This window comes from Erinaceus europaeus, unplaced genomic scaffold (assembly GCF_950295315.1).
Source record: "Erinaceus europaeus unplaced genomic scaffold, mEriEur2.1 scaffold_294, whole genome shotgun sequence".
Lineage (NCBI taxonomy): Eukaryota > Metazoa > Chordata > Mammalia > Eulipotyphla > Erinaceidae > Erinaceus > Erinaceus europaeus.
The window spans coordinates 30,258-43,071 of NW_026648036.1; the positions used below are offsets into that span (position 1 = coordinate 30,258).

General features: G+C 47.3%; 1 pseudogene; it reads left to right on the top strand.

Annotated features, from left to right (window-relative positions):
• Positions 1 to 504: 504 nt before the first annotated feature.
• Positions 505 to 12,814, top strand: part of LOC132536592 (TBC1 domain family member 10B-like) — a 70,227-nt pseudogene continuing 57,917 nt past the window's right edge.

Sequence of the window (12,814 nt, forward strand, 5' to 3'; positions counted from 1 at the left end):
CTATTTTCATGACAGAGAGAGAGAGAATATTGCCAAGGAATTTGGCATATGGTAATCCCAGGCATTGAACCTGACACATGTTCCATTCATTTTTCTCATACCGTATTTATATTACTATTTAAAAGGAAAATAGATTGAGAAATTATATGAACAATATTGATAAAGTACATATTTTACATTGATATTATTTTGAATGCACTAAAAATGGTGGTTTTTAATTTTTATTAGTGTGTTAATAATGATTAACAATATTATAAAATCAAAACAGGACTTTCTTGAATTTTATTTTTTTTAATGAAACCTCTGCTTAGCTAATGCTGCCCAGAGCCAGACCGTAGTGGTGTTGGCTCCGGGGCTGCTGGTGACCAGGGCCATTGCGGCCCTGGTGGCCCCCGGGGAGGCGCGGGACGTCTGGGTCCTGTGACAGAGTCTGACCTCGAAGGCACCGGCCCCTATGGCCCCAGGTAGTAAGGTGCTACCCTGGAGGCCTTAGTCCAATCCCCGATGGCGGAGGGTGCCTGTGCAGGGAGCCCCTGGGGTCGGTGGCCAGATCCTAGAAGCTGGTCACACTGGGCCCAGGGGCAGACTTTTGAAAGATGGAAGAGGCTCCAGACGCCCCTGGCCTCAACGGGTACCCCCACCAGGACTCCCTCCAGAATGGCGCCAGGGGTCCCAATGGCCAAGGACCTGCTCGCTCCAAGCCCAGAACCTCCGTGTCCTCTGTGGCTGCGACACGTGTGGCTGCGGCAACAGAGGGGCTGGTGACAGGCAGCGGCATCAGCAGCAGCATCAGGCTCCGCACGACGCGCACCAGAAGATCCCCCCCATCCTTGGCCGAGGGTACCTGCGACCCTCCGGTGGCAGTGGTGACCATGACCCCAGCGTGGAGCTCGAGGACAACTGTCAGGACCTCGGCTCCACGTCCAGCCTGGGCCCCGGCATCGCAGGGCCGTGGGGGCAATTCCTGGACACGCTGAGCTACTTTGATTCCAACCCTCATGTCCAGGAACCTGGAGTCCTTGGCGAGTGATGTGAGCTCCATGGGCTCCGACTGGGGGATCCAGGGGCTGGCGCTGAGCAAGACAGACACGTATGACTTCCTGGGGTGCAGCCAGTACTCGGGCAGCCTCCAGAGCTCCGTCCCTGTGGACAAGGCTCTGCTGCAGGAGCTCAGGTGGCTGGAGATGTTCAGTTACTGGGAGAAGTGGATGTCATGGCGTTTCTATAAGGTGAAGATGAGCTGCCTGAAGGGGATCCCCCTCTCTCTTTCCCTAGAGGGGTGGGTCTCTGGGGAAGGGAAGCTCCAGGACACATTAGTGGGGTCCGCAGTCCAGGGAAGTCTGGTCAGCATCATGCTAGAATGGACCCTGCTGGCTGAAAAGAGAGTTCACATACAAATCCAAACAAAGTGTTGAACAATCATGGTCCTAAAGGCTGCAATAGTGCAGATGAAGTGTGTGTGTGGGGTATTCCTTGCAAACCCTTGTGTACTTCGGCTTTCTGGTGTATATTTTTCGCTGGTTTATGGACAAATGTGAACATATGTTCTATCTCAGGGCACCTGGTCTATAACTAGTTTGAGGACTTTATTGGTGAGTGGAACACTTGGAATGGAATTAGAGAATACTATGAAAGGAAAGGTCTCACCCAAGTGATGAAGCTGAATGGTTGTCATTCCACCCCTGAAGTCTCTGCACACAGCCAACAACAGATGAGTGGCTGAGAAAACTATGACTGTGCTATATATCCACAATGGAATACTATGCAGCTATTACAAACAATGAACCCACCTCATCTGAACCATTTTGGACAGAGCTAGAAGGAATTATGTTAAGCTAGCTAAGTCAGAAAGACAAAGATGAGTATGGGATGATCTCACTCATCAACAGAAGTTGACAAAGAGGAAGAGAAAGGGAAACTAAAACAGGATCTGATTAAATAGAGAGGAGGGCACCAAAGTAAAAACCCTGTGGTGAGGGGGAGGGTGGACATTCGGCTTTCTGTGGCGGTGGGGGAGGGGCAGCATGGGTGGGAGGGAGAGATGGGGCACAGTCTTTTGCTGTGGGAATGGTGTTTATTTACACTCCTAGTAAAGTGTAGTCACATAAACCACTAGTTAATTAATATGAGAGGGGAAATATTGATTGAACGTCTCAAACTTTTTAAAGCACAGATTGAGTCTTTTTAATACATAGGCTGAGTCTTTGATATGTTGACTCTCTCAAAAGCCTAGACCATGGAGAACAGAAGCAACCGGTGGTACAGCTATCTACAAGATGTTGGGTATTATACAGCAAACCCTAACAAAGGCACTTTTCAAAGTTAACCCAGTTACCAAATGATGTGATGATAACAAGAACTATCCATTGTCTTCTTGAACCCTAAGACAGCAGGAACCTCACATTTCCACTATAGAGCCTATATTTCCCCCATACCTGGAACCTTAGGGTGGGGCCCACTTTCCTGCATGCTTCTCTCAGTTCCTATCAAATAATATTGAATCAGCTGATCGCAACATAATCAACGTAGCGAGAGCCACCCCAGCACTCTTCCCTGCCAACCTTCGAGATTCTGTCCCCAGGCTCAGAGAGACTGGCATCTAGCCTCCCGCCAGGGCCCCCAGGTGCTCTAGGCCACAGGGACCCCTGCATCTTTGGGACTTGGGTGGAGGCCTCCAGGGTGAGCACCACCACCTTGCTGCCTGGGGTCAATGGGCCGCCGCCTCTGAGGTCTGGCTGGGTTCGAGGGTGACCAGGGCCAAGATGGCCATGGACACTGGCGGTCATGGAGTCACCACCACGATGGGTCTGGCCCTGGGCAGCTATAGTTGTGAGCAGAGGTTTCATAAAAAGATCAATAGCAAGGAAGCCCTACCTTTTATTTTATAATTTGTTAATCATTATTAAAACACTAATAAAAAATTAAAAAACACTATTCTTAGTTGCCAGGCTAGCTTTATTGGTGGGATTGAGATGACCAGGGACTCATGGCTGAGCTGGGGTGCAGTGCAATGCCATGCTGGCTTTATTCATCTGCATTTATACTCTCCAGGAAGGAAGTGGTAGGGTGTACAACAGGATGAGACCAAGAGAAGGTGGAGTGAAAAGAGTGCAAACCAGTGGGGATTAAATGGAGGAAAACAGGGTGTGACTAGGAGAGGGGGCAGAGTGGAAAAAGATAAGGAACCAGTGGGGATTAAAAGAATGATTATGTAAATAGACCACAGCGTTAAGCAATACAATCGAATCTAACTTGATGATCAAAACAATAGGTCTTATAAGCAGAATTAGAAGCATACCAACACTTAGTTCTGTCAAAATAATATCAATGTACAATATGTAAAATTATATGTCAATATTGTTCATATAATTTCTCAATCTATTTTCCTTTTAAATAGTAATATAAATAAGGTATGAAAAAAAGGAATGGAGCATGGGTCAGGTTCAATGCCAGGGATTACCATATGCCAAATTCCCTTGCACTCTCCTCTCTCTGTCATGAAAATGAAGAAATATCTTTAGATATGAACAGATAATTCTCATCATTCTGGGGTAGGTTTCCACTGTAGTAGGAGTCCCCAAAGGACAGCCTTAATGAAAAATCAATTTTCTGTTCACATGAAGAAATGAGACTTCAGCTTCAACCTCCCCCAGCCCCAGCCCCAGCCCCCACTACCCAAGAAATCGGGACTGAAAAAGGCCAAGGCCCAGTGTGGAGGGAGAGCTAATGTGGTCCCCCTCATATTGGACTCAGAGGGAAAGATACTGAGAGAGGAAGAGGACAGAGCCCTACTCAGCTCAGACTTACAGTGGTGCTGAGGATGGATCCTGGGATCTTAGAGCCTCAGGCAGGAAAGTCATTTTGCATAATCACTAGAATGTCTTCCCAGCCTGTAGAATTTCCACGTAGTAATTAACATGCATTGCAGAGTCCAGCAGAGGGGGGAATATTCCCAAGTGGTGAATCCGTGTTGCAGGTGTCTCCCTTAATCTCTTCACACATATCTTCCCCTCCCACTTAAATATTATTTAATACATACACAATGTGTTAACATATTAGAGGATAACTCTTCCTATAAAACACCCACATGAGGTCATTGACTCAGTCCAAACACCACTTTATAAACCAGCCGATGAGGGCATTGGTTCTACCTTTCACTCAGAATCCAAATCTACAAGGCAGGAGCTTTGGCAATTGAGAAACCTAAGCTGTGCACTTACTCTCTCTCTCTCTCTCTCTCTCTCTCTCTCTACTATCTTTCTCTCCATCTCTATCTCCTTACTGGAAGGCAGGGAAAGTCCAGATTCAAACTATGATCGACTTAATTGAATTCAAATAGTGAAAATAGAATTCCACTACTTGTAATTATCACCCAAGTTTCATCTTTCCAGTTTTTCATTTATTCATAGAGTGGCATATATATGGAGAGAGAGAGAGAGAGAGAGAGAGAGAGAGAGGGAGAGAGAGACAGACAGAGACAGAGAGAGAGTGGAGAAAGAGAGAGAGAATAGAGGGAGTCTTGCATCACTGAGTCACCAATTGTGATGATTCCACACTGGGGCCTGGAGACTTGAACCCAGTTCCTTACATATGATGACTTGTGCTCTCAACTGCTTTGTGCCACTACACAGTCAATTCACTACTCATTGAATGCAGCCCTGTATCTGTCACTATTTTATAAATTGTGTCTCAATTGCCCCTGCAAATCTGTTCTGAGTTCTCAGTTCAGGTTTCACTCAGTTTCATTGTCTCTGTGAGAGACTTACACTATGTTGTTGATATGAAAATCTCACTAAAGTATTAATACAGTGGTCCAGGAGGTGGCACAGTAAATAAAGCACTGCACTCTCAAGAATGAGGTCCTTAGTTCAATCCTTGGCAGTATGTGTACCAGAGTGATGTTTGGTTCTTTCTCTCTCTCCCCCTATCTTGAACATTGGTAAGTAAGCTCTTTTAAAAGTATTAATAGAAACCACTCATATCTATTATCTATCATGTCTCTAGTCCTTTCTTCCATTTGCAAATGGGTTGCAGCCTGATGGCCTTTGTGAAGATGCTCCTCTGTGTGTCTCCCTGCCCTGTCCATGACAACAGTGCCCACAGACACTGCACATGTCAGTAAAGTGCTTAAATTCACAATGGTGGGGAGACTTTACCCTCTAGATTATAGACTTTATAACACATTTCTACTGTGAAACCAGGAAGTAAGACAGTTGAACACAGATCCCATTTTTTTCATAGTTGACCAGTGATATGATAGTAGAGATGAGAAAGAAAAAAGAAGAGCCATCTGAAATGAGAAATCAAAAAAACAAATGATGAAAAATAGTAAACCTCAAATCTTTTAGGACAAGAGATCAATTTACTGGCTCTACTGGTGATATCATTAGGATGGGTAACTGGAATGGGAGCCTGGAACGGTGAGGGCATGCAGGGGCTTCAGGGAACCCAGGGAGATGGTGTGGTGGGGGTGTGTAGGGTGTGAAGGATCAGAGGCAGCATATAAAGTCAGGTGAGGGAGCTGAACCTCAGTAGAGCTTCGAAGAGCAGAAGACACACGATGTCTGCCACCATGTCTCCAGAAGGTGAGGCCAGGTGTCTGTTATGGAGGGAGCCTGGGATTCTGAGGAGGCTCCCAGGACTGGGCTGTGGAAATGATGGAAGTTGAAGATGTGTGTGCTCTCTCTCTTTCCTCACCTCTCCCTCTTTCTCTCTTTCTCTCTAAATAAAAAGTTAGACAGTGTAATTCTTCACTGTGAGGTCCTGGTTTCAAAAATATGTTTTGCTTTTTGAATATATCTAAAAACAAACAGACTGGGGAAATACTGTAAAGATTACAAAATACAGAATTTCTTGAGGGAACCAAGGTCCGAGTTCAATATCTGCTTCAGCCAAATCTAGCCAAAACTGGGTTGCACAGATCTTGTTTAAATTAAAAATAAAAATAATGCTGAAAATGTAATAGCAATATGAATGGTACGCTTTCTGAATATCATATATACCATTTGTCCATGATTTTCTATGTATATTTCAGGTGAACTAACATAAACTGCAAATTCTTGAAATCAGGGACTTGACTAGTCCTGAAATTTGTTGTCACCTATTGGTGATAAGATTAGGGTGGGCAGTGCTACATGAGGATCCCAGGACCCTGAAGCCTTGCAGGGTTTGTGGGATCACAGGTAAATGTTGGGGTAGGGATGCACAGAGGTGGCCTACGAGTACAGAATTGGGGCGCAGCCTCAGTGGATCCCCAGCACAAGCGAAGCAAGATTTCTGCTGACAACAGAAAACCCAACAGGCCCAAACTGGGAGGAAGGGATGAAAGCTGGGAAATGTTGGGCTATGAGCTAACTCCAGTTCCCTGCACCAGGGTCTCTACATGGTACAAGCGCCCTGAATCGGAAGTGGAGGGAGCGCACAATGTTCACGGAGGAGCAGCTGCAGGAGCTCCAGAGATGCTTCGAGCAGGACCGATTCCCGACTGCCAGAGAGCGCCAGGCCCTGGCACACAAGCTGAACTTGGGAGAGTACAGTGTCAAGGTAAATGGTCTCAGACTCCCTTCCTTCTGCCTCTCCCCCACCCATCATCAACACCCAGACCCACAGCCACTTTAGGACCTCATGTGCAGCAATGAGAGAACTAGCCAGACCCAGAGTTGGTGAGATTCATAAGCAAGGGGGCCCCGTTGTTCCTCCCAACCTTGACCTCAAGTCCCACCTCCAGTGAGTTGGTATGCCCTGGCTATGAGGTCTATGAGCCCAAACTTCAGGGCCTCTCAGGAGACACTCAGAGAGCAGGGATCTGGGCTTTGATTCTATGGCTCACCCCCTGTCTTAAAACTGGGAAACCTCATTAGCTTCCCAGTGGAGGGGTGGCTGGCAGAGTCCCTTTTAGGAAGGGCTGGTACCAGGTTCTCTTACACAGTTCTCCTGTCCTTTTCTTTGCAGGTTTGGTTTAAAAACAAGAGGGCAAAACTCTCCAGAGAAAGTTCCAGAATGGCAGGACAACTCTCATGGGTGCAGGTCTCCCAGTCCATCTGCCTGTCCTCAACCCCCACTCCTGAGGGCCAGCCAGGCCCATGGAGCCCTGCTGTCTGCAGCCCCAGGCCCACTCCACCAGCTCCTGACCCTGTGGGACCAGCAAGGTCAGGGCACCACTGCGCCAGAGCTCCAGCCTCGGGACCTGCCCCTGGGGGAACTGGGAGCTCTGTGGAACCCACTGCCCCAGCACCCGCCTTGACTGAGAACTCCATGGACTTCGGATTACGTCGAGAGCACTGTACAGGTGATACATTACAGAATTTCTTGAGGGACCCAAGGTCCAACTTCAATAACTGCATCAGCCAAAGCTATCCAAAACCAGAATGCACAGAACTTGGTTAAATTATCACGAACAATAATGCTGAAAATGTAATAGCAATGTGAACAGTATGCTTTCTGAATATCATATATACCATTTTTCCATGGTTTTCAATCTATATTTTAGGTGAACTAACATAAACTGCAAATCCTTGAAATCAGGGTCTTGACTAGTTATTGTCGTATGCTTTACATTGGTTTGTTCTAGCCCTCCCCCCGCCAAGAGAATTGGATCAGGCCTGCTAATTTCACGGGCCGCTTGGCCCCGCCCCAAAGAAATCCCGAGAGAGGGTTCCTGAGTTCCCGAGTGACAGAGTTCCTGGGTTCCTGAGTTCGAGAGTAAGAGAGAGTTCCAGTGTGCCAGAGTTTCAGAGGGCTCTCAAGTACAAGAATTCCAGAGTGAGAGAGTTCCCGAGTTACAGATTAAGAGGGAGTGCTTGTGCCGCTGCAAAGAGACAGCAGAGTTCTGTTTGGTGATTAGTTTGTCTTGGTTTGTGAATGGTTGTTCCTGAATAGAGAAGTGCAGCTTCCCTGCCCAGCCGTTGTCTCCGCGTCTCTGTTGCCCGCCCGCGGGGCCAACCCGGCCGGCCAGAGCCTTCCAAAATTTTAACAACAAGTTATGAAATTTGTTCTCACCTATTGGTGATAAGATTAGGGTGGGCAGTGCTGCAGGAGGATCCCAAGACCCTGAAGGCTTGCAGGGTTTGTGGGATCACAGGTAAATGTTGGGGCAGGTGTGCACAGAGGTGGCCTATGAGGCCAGACTTGGGGCTCAGCATCAGTGGAGCCCCAGCAGAAGAGAAGCAAGATTTCTGCTGCCATGTGTCCCCACAGGACCAGACTGGGAGGAAGGGATGAAAGCTGGGACATGTTGGGCTATGAGCTAACTCCAATTCCCTGCACCAGGGTCTCTACATGGTACAAACGCCCTGAATCGGAGGCGGAGGGAGTTCACAATACTCACGAAAGAGCAGCGGCAGGAGCTCCGGAGATGCTTTGAGCAGGACTGATACCCGAGTGCCAGAGAGCTCCAGGCCCTGGCACACAAGCTGAACTTGGGAGAGTACAGTGTCAAGGTAAGTGGTCTCAGACTCCCTTCCCTCTGCCTCTCCCCCACCCATCATCAACACCCCGGCCCACTATAACCTTAAGACCTCATATGCAGCACTGAGAGAACCAGACAGGCCCAGCATAGGTGAGACTCATAGCAAGGGGGTCCCCTTAGTACTCCCAACCTTGACCTCAAGTCCCACCTCCAGGGAGCTTGCATGCCCTGGCTTTGAGGTCTGTGAGCCCAAACTTCAGGGCCTCTCAGGAGACCCTCATAGAGCAGGGATCTGGGCTTTGATTCTATGGCCCACCCCCTGCCTTAAATCTGGGAAATATCATTAGCTTCCCAGTGGAAGGGTTACTGGCAGAGTTTCGGTACCAGGAAGGGCTGGTACCGGGTTCTCTCACAGAGTCCTTGTGTCCTTTTCTTTGCAGATTTGGTTTAAGAACCAGAGGGCAAAACTCTCCAGAGCAAATTCCAGAATGGCAGGACAACACCCACAGGTGCAGGACTCCCAGCCCATCTGCCTGCCCTCAGCCTCCACTTCTGAGGGCCAGCCACACGCAAGGAGCCCTGCTGTCTGCAGCCCCAGGCCCACTCCACCAGCTCCTGCCCCTATGGGTCCCGCCAGACCAGTGATGCCACAGCCCCACAGTGCCAAATCCCCAGCCTCGGGACCTGCCCCTGGGGGACCTGAGAGCTCACAGGAGCCCAGTGGACCAGCCCCCGCCTTGACTGAGGACTCAATGGACTTCGGATTACCTCGCGATCACCTGCCCCTCTTCCACGAATGCATGGACCTGCTTGAAACGTTTGTTTCTGACATCTTCACCTCTGGAAAGCACCCTGAGATCCCAGCTCAACTTGACTCTTGCCTTCAGGAAGCTGAGACCTTCGTTTTGGAGACCTGCTTAGACCTGATGGCCCTGTGGTCTGATGCCCCAGAACCCCAGCTTTGAAACCTTCCCCTGAAGACGGCCCTTTCTCAGCTACCCTCAGGGCCCCTCTCATCAGCCCAGCTCAGAACTTCTCCACAGAGAAGCCCGGGCTATCAGCCCAGGGCCTGGCCTGCAGCAACCCAGGGGGACCCCGTTCCTGACTTCAATGAGGAGGACACCCTGGACCAGCCCTTCTACCGGACTTCCTGCCCACCCACTAGATGGACAACACCCTGGAACTGGGACCCTGATAAACCTCATGGCAGCTGCTCCTGTGCCCCTGAACCAGAGGCCTGGCCCCCACAATTAACTTGATGTTAAATCTTGGAGGATGGTCTCGCCCTGCCCCTGCGGACATGTTTTCCAAAGACATTTCAGGCACAGGGACTCCTGGCCCCAGGATCAAGTCTGGAATTCTGGCATAACTGTCTTACTGTTGTCAGAAACAGATACAATTTTTATTCTTCGGAAAATGCATAGGGACAGGCTGAGAAAGTCCAGAGACAAGTTAATATTGAACATATCTGAGTTCCAGTAGTGAAGTTTGTTTGAATTCCAACATTTGGAATGATCACTATTGGCTGCAACATTTTGTATTTTTTATATTGTATTTATATATGTGTATATGATAGAAAGAGAAACTGGGATGGATATGGAGCTAGAGTAATATTCCAAGAAGGATAAAGTATAGGAAAACCGTCAGGGGAGGGGATGGGATGCGGGGATTTGGTGGTGGGAATTGTGTGGGGTTGTACCCCTCTTATCCTATGGTTTTGTAAATGTCTCCTTGTCAAAAATGTCAAAACATGTCTCCTCCAGTCAAAAATAAAGATAAGTAAAAGAATTAATATCAACAGTGTCTGTGTTCCTGTCCTCAATCTGGAAATGCGTCCCAGATCCTCCAGGCTGAACCCTAACCCCATGCTCAGAAGTAGATTCAAATCATCTCCAATTGACTCCATGAGGTATTGGAGGGATTTCCTGTAGAAATTGCCTCCAGGAGGGTGGGTGGTAGTGCAGCAGATTGAATGCACATGGGGCTCAGTTGTGGGATCCTTATTCAAGCCCCTGGCTCTCCACCTGCAGGGAGGCCAGCCACATCACAGGCAGTGAAGCAGGTCTGCAGGTATCTATCTTTCTCTGTCCCTCATTGTCTTCCCTTACTGTCTCCATTTCTCTCTGTCCTTTCCAACAATAACAATAATGAAAACAACAAGGTCAAGAAAATGGAAAAGAATGGCCTCCAGGTGAAGTGGGTTTGTAGCGCAGGCACCAAGCCCCAGCAGTAACCCTGAGGCAAAAGAATAGAAAGAAGAGAGAAAGAAAAGTGATTATCCCCAAACATGAGACCAGAGCCGGGTGGAGTTTAATACACTGGTGGGCAAGAGGTCTGGACTGCTCCAGGAAGTTCTCCCTACCACCTCCACCGAAAACTGAAACAACACCAGCTTATATAGGATTCTACATTTCGGTTACAGAGAGAATGTGTACATTGGCACACTAAAGGCACATGATCCTGGGTCCTGGTGCTAGGTAGATACAGGGGTCTTAGCTCTTTCAGCTAGGCAGCATCCTGCCTAGCTCTCCTGCTTAGGAATATGGAGGGAGGAGGTGAAGCAGCTGCAGTCACTAATTGCTATTAGGCATACTAGGCTTAAGGGATTAGTCAACTTAGATTCATCTACTTTTCTGCATCAGACTCCTATAATCTATCCCATACAATTTACCAATGTCCATTTTGGAGATTCTCTTCATGAGTCTTAAATCCGGGATCCACTCAGGATTGTGAATAGAAATAGCTATCTTGCACTGCATCCCCAGTCATCAATAAAAATGGAACTGCGTTCCCAGCTCAGCCATGAGTCCCTCGTCATCTCTCTCCCACCCACGAAGCTAGCCCGGCAACTGGCGCCCCGAACTGGGACAGGCAGCATGTGAACTTTTAATCTAAACGCTAAGACATAAAGGATGATGCAGCTCATTTTTTTCCATTTTAACGCCACTAGAAATAAGTTTGTAACACTTTTCAGGAGAATGTCAGATTTTGTTTTTCTCCCTTTCTTTCTTTTATTGGAATGAGATTCTCATTAATGGCAAAAAAAAAAAAAAAGTGGAGAATGAGGTCAGTTTCAGACCCTGGAACCACCACATCCCAACCAGTGGAACCCTGTGTTGCATATCTCTCTCTGTCTCTCATTCCCCAAAAATTACATTGCATTTTTAAATGGCAAACATGTTCTTAGCATTCAAGGGCAGAATTCTACTCTATTAAACTCCCCCAAAAGGTTTGTGAGAATGAATTTTTTTGGCCCACAATGACAAATGAGACCACATATTCATTTCCAAACTAAACCACCACAAAATTGAGCATAGAAACAGTAGATACATAAGAGAGAGAGAGAGAGATTATATTCACATGGTTTGGCAGATGGCACAGTGGATAAAACAATGGACTCACAAATATGAGATCCCAAGTTCAATCCCTGGCAGCACATGTACCAGAGTCCTGTCTGGTTCTTTTTCTATCTCCTATCTTTGTCATTGATAAATAAATTAAATTTTTTACCTCCAGGATCATTGCTGGGGCTCAGTACCTGCAATACAAATCCACTGTATCTGAAGGCCACTTTTCCCATTTTGTTGCTCTTGTGGTTATTGTTATTGTTGCCATTGGTCTTTTTGGATAGGACAGAGAGAAATCAAGATAAAAGTGGAAGACAGAGAGAGAGAGAGAGCAAGACAGAAACCTGTAGACCTGCTTCACCGCCTGTGAAGCAACCTCCCTGCAGGTGGGGAGGCAGAAGTTTGAAAATCAATCAACATGATCTACCACATCAATAAAAGCAAGACCAAAAACCACATGGTTATATCAATAGATGCAGAGGATGCCTTTGACAAAATCCAACATCCCTTTATGGTCAAAACACTACAAAAATGGGAATAGATGGATAATCCCTCAAATATAGGAGTCTATAAATAGCAAACCTACAGCCAACATCATACTCAATGGTGAAAAACTGGAAGCATTTTTTCTCTGATCAAGTTCTAGACAGGTCTGCCCACTATCACTGTTGGTATGCTTCTAAGACCCCTTGTGTTTCATTGGTTTACTCCCCCCGCTTAACACTGTATTCTATTTACAGAAACCACTGTTAACTAAGCACCACCCTGCCTCTAGGGCATTGGTTTAATCCTGCTGGTTCATACTCTTTTTTTGCTCTGCCCTTCTCCTTGTCACACCCTGATTTCCACCAATTTCTTTTCGCTCCACCCTCTCTGCATCATATCCTGTTTCCACCCTACTTGGTGAGTATATATATAAGGACAGGATTGTGATATAGTTAGTTTAGACAGCTGAGATTGTGCTGCATTCCACATGAATAAAGAGATACTGCTTCCCAGATGAGCCATGAGTCCCTGGTCATCTTTCTCTCACCCATGAAGCTAGCGCAGCAATCACCAT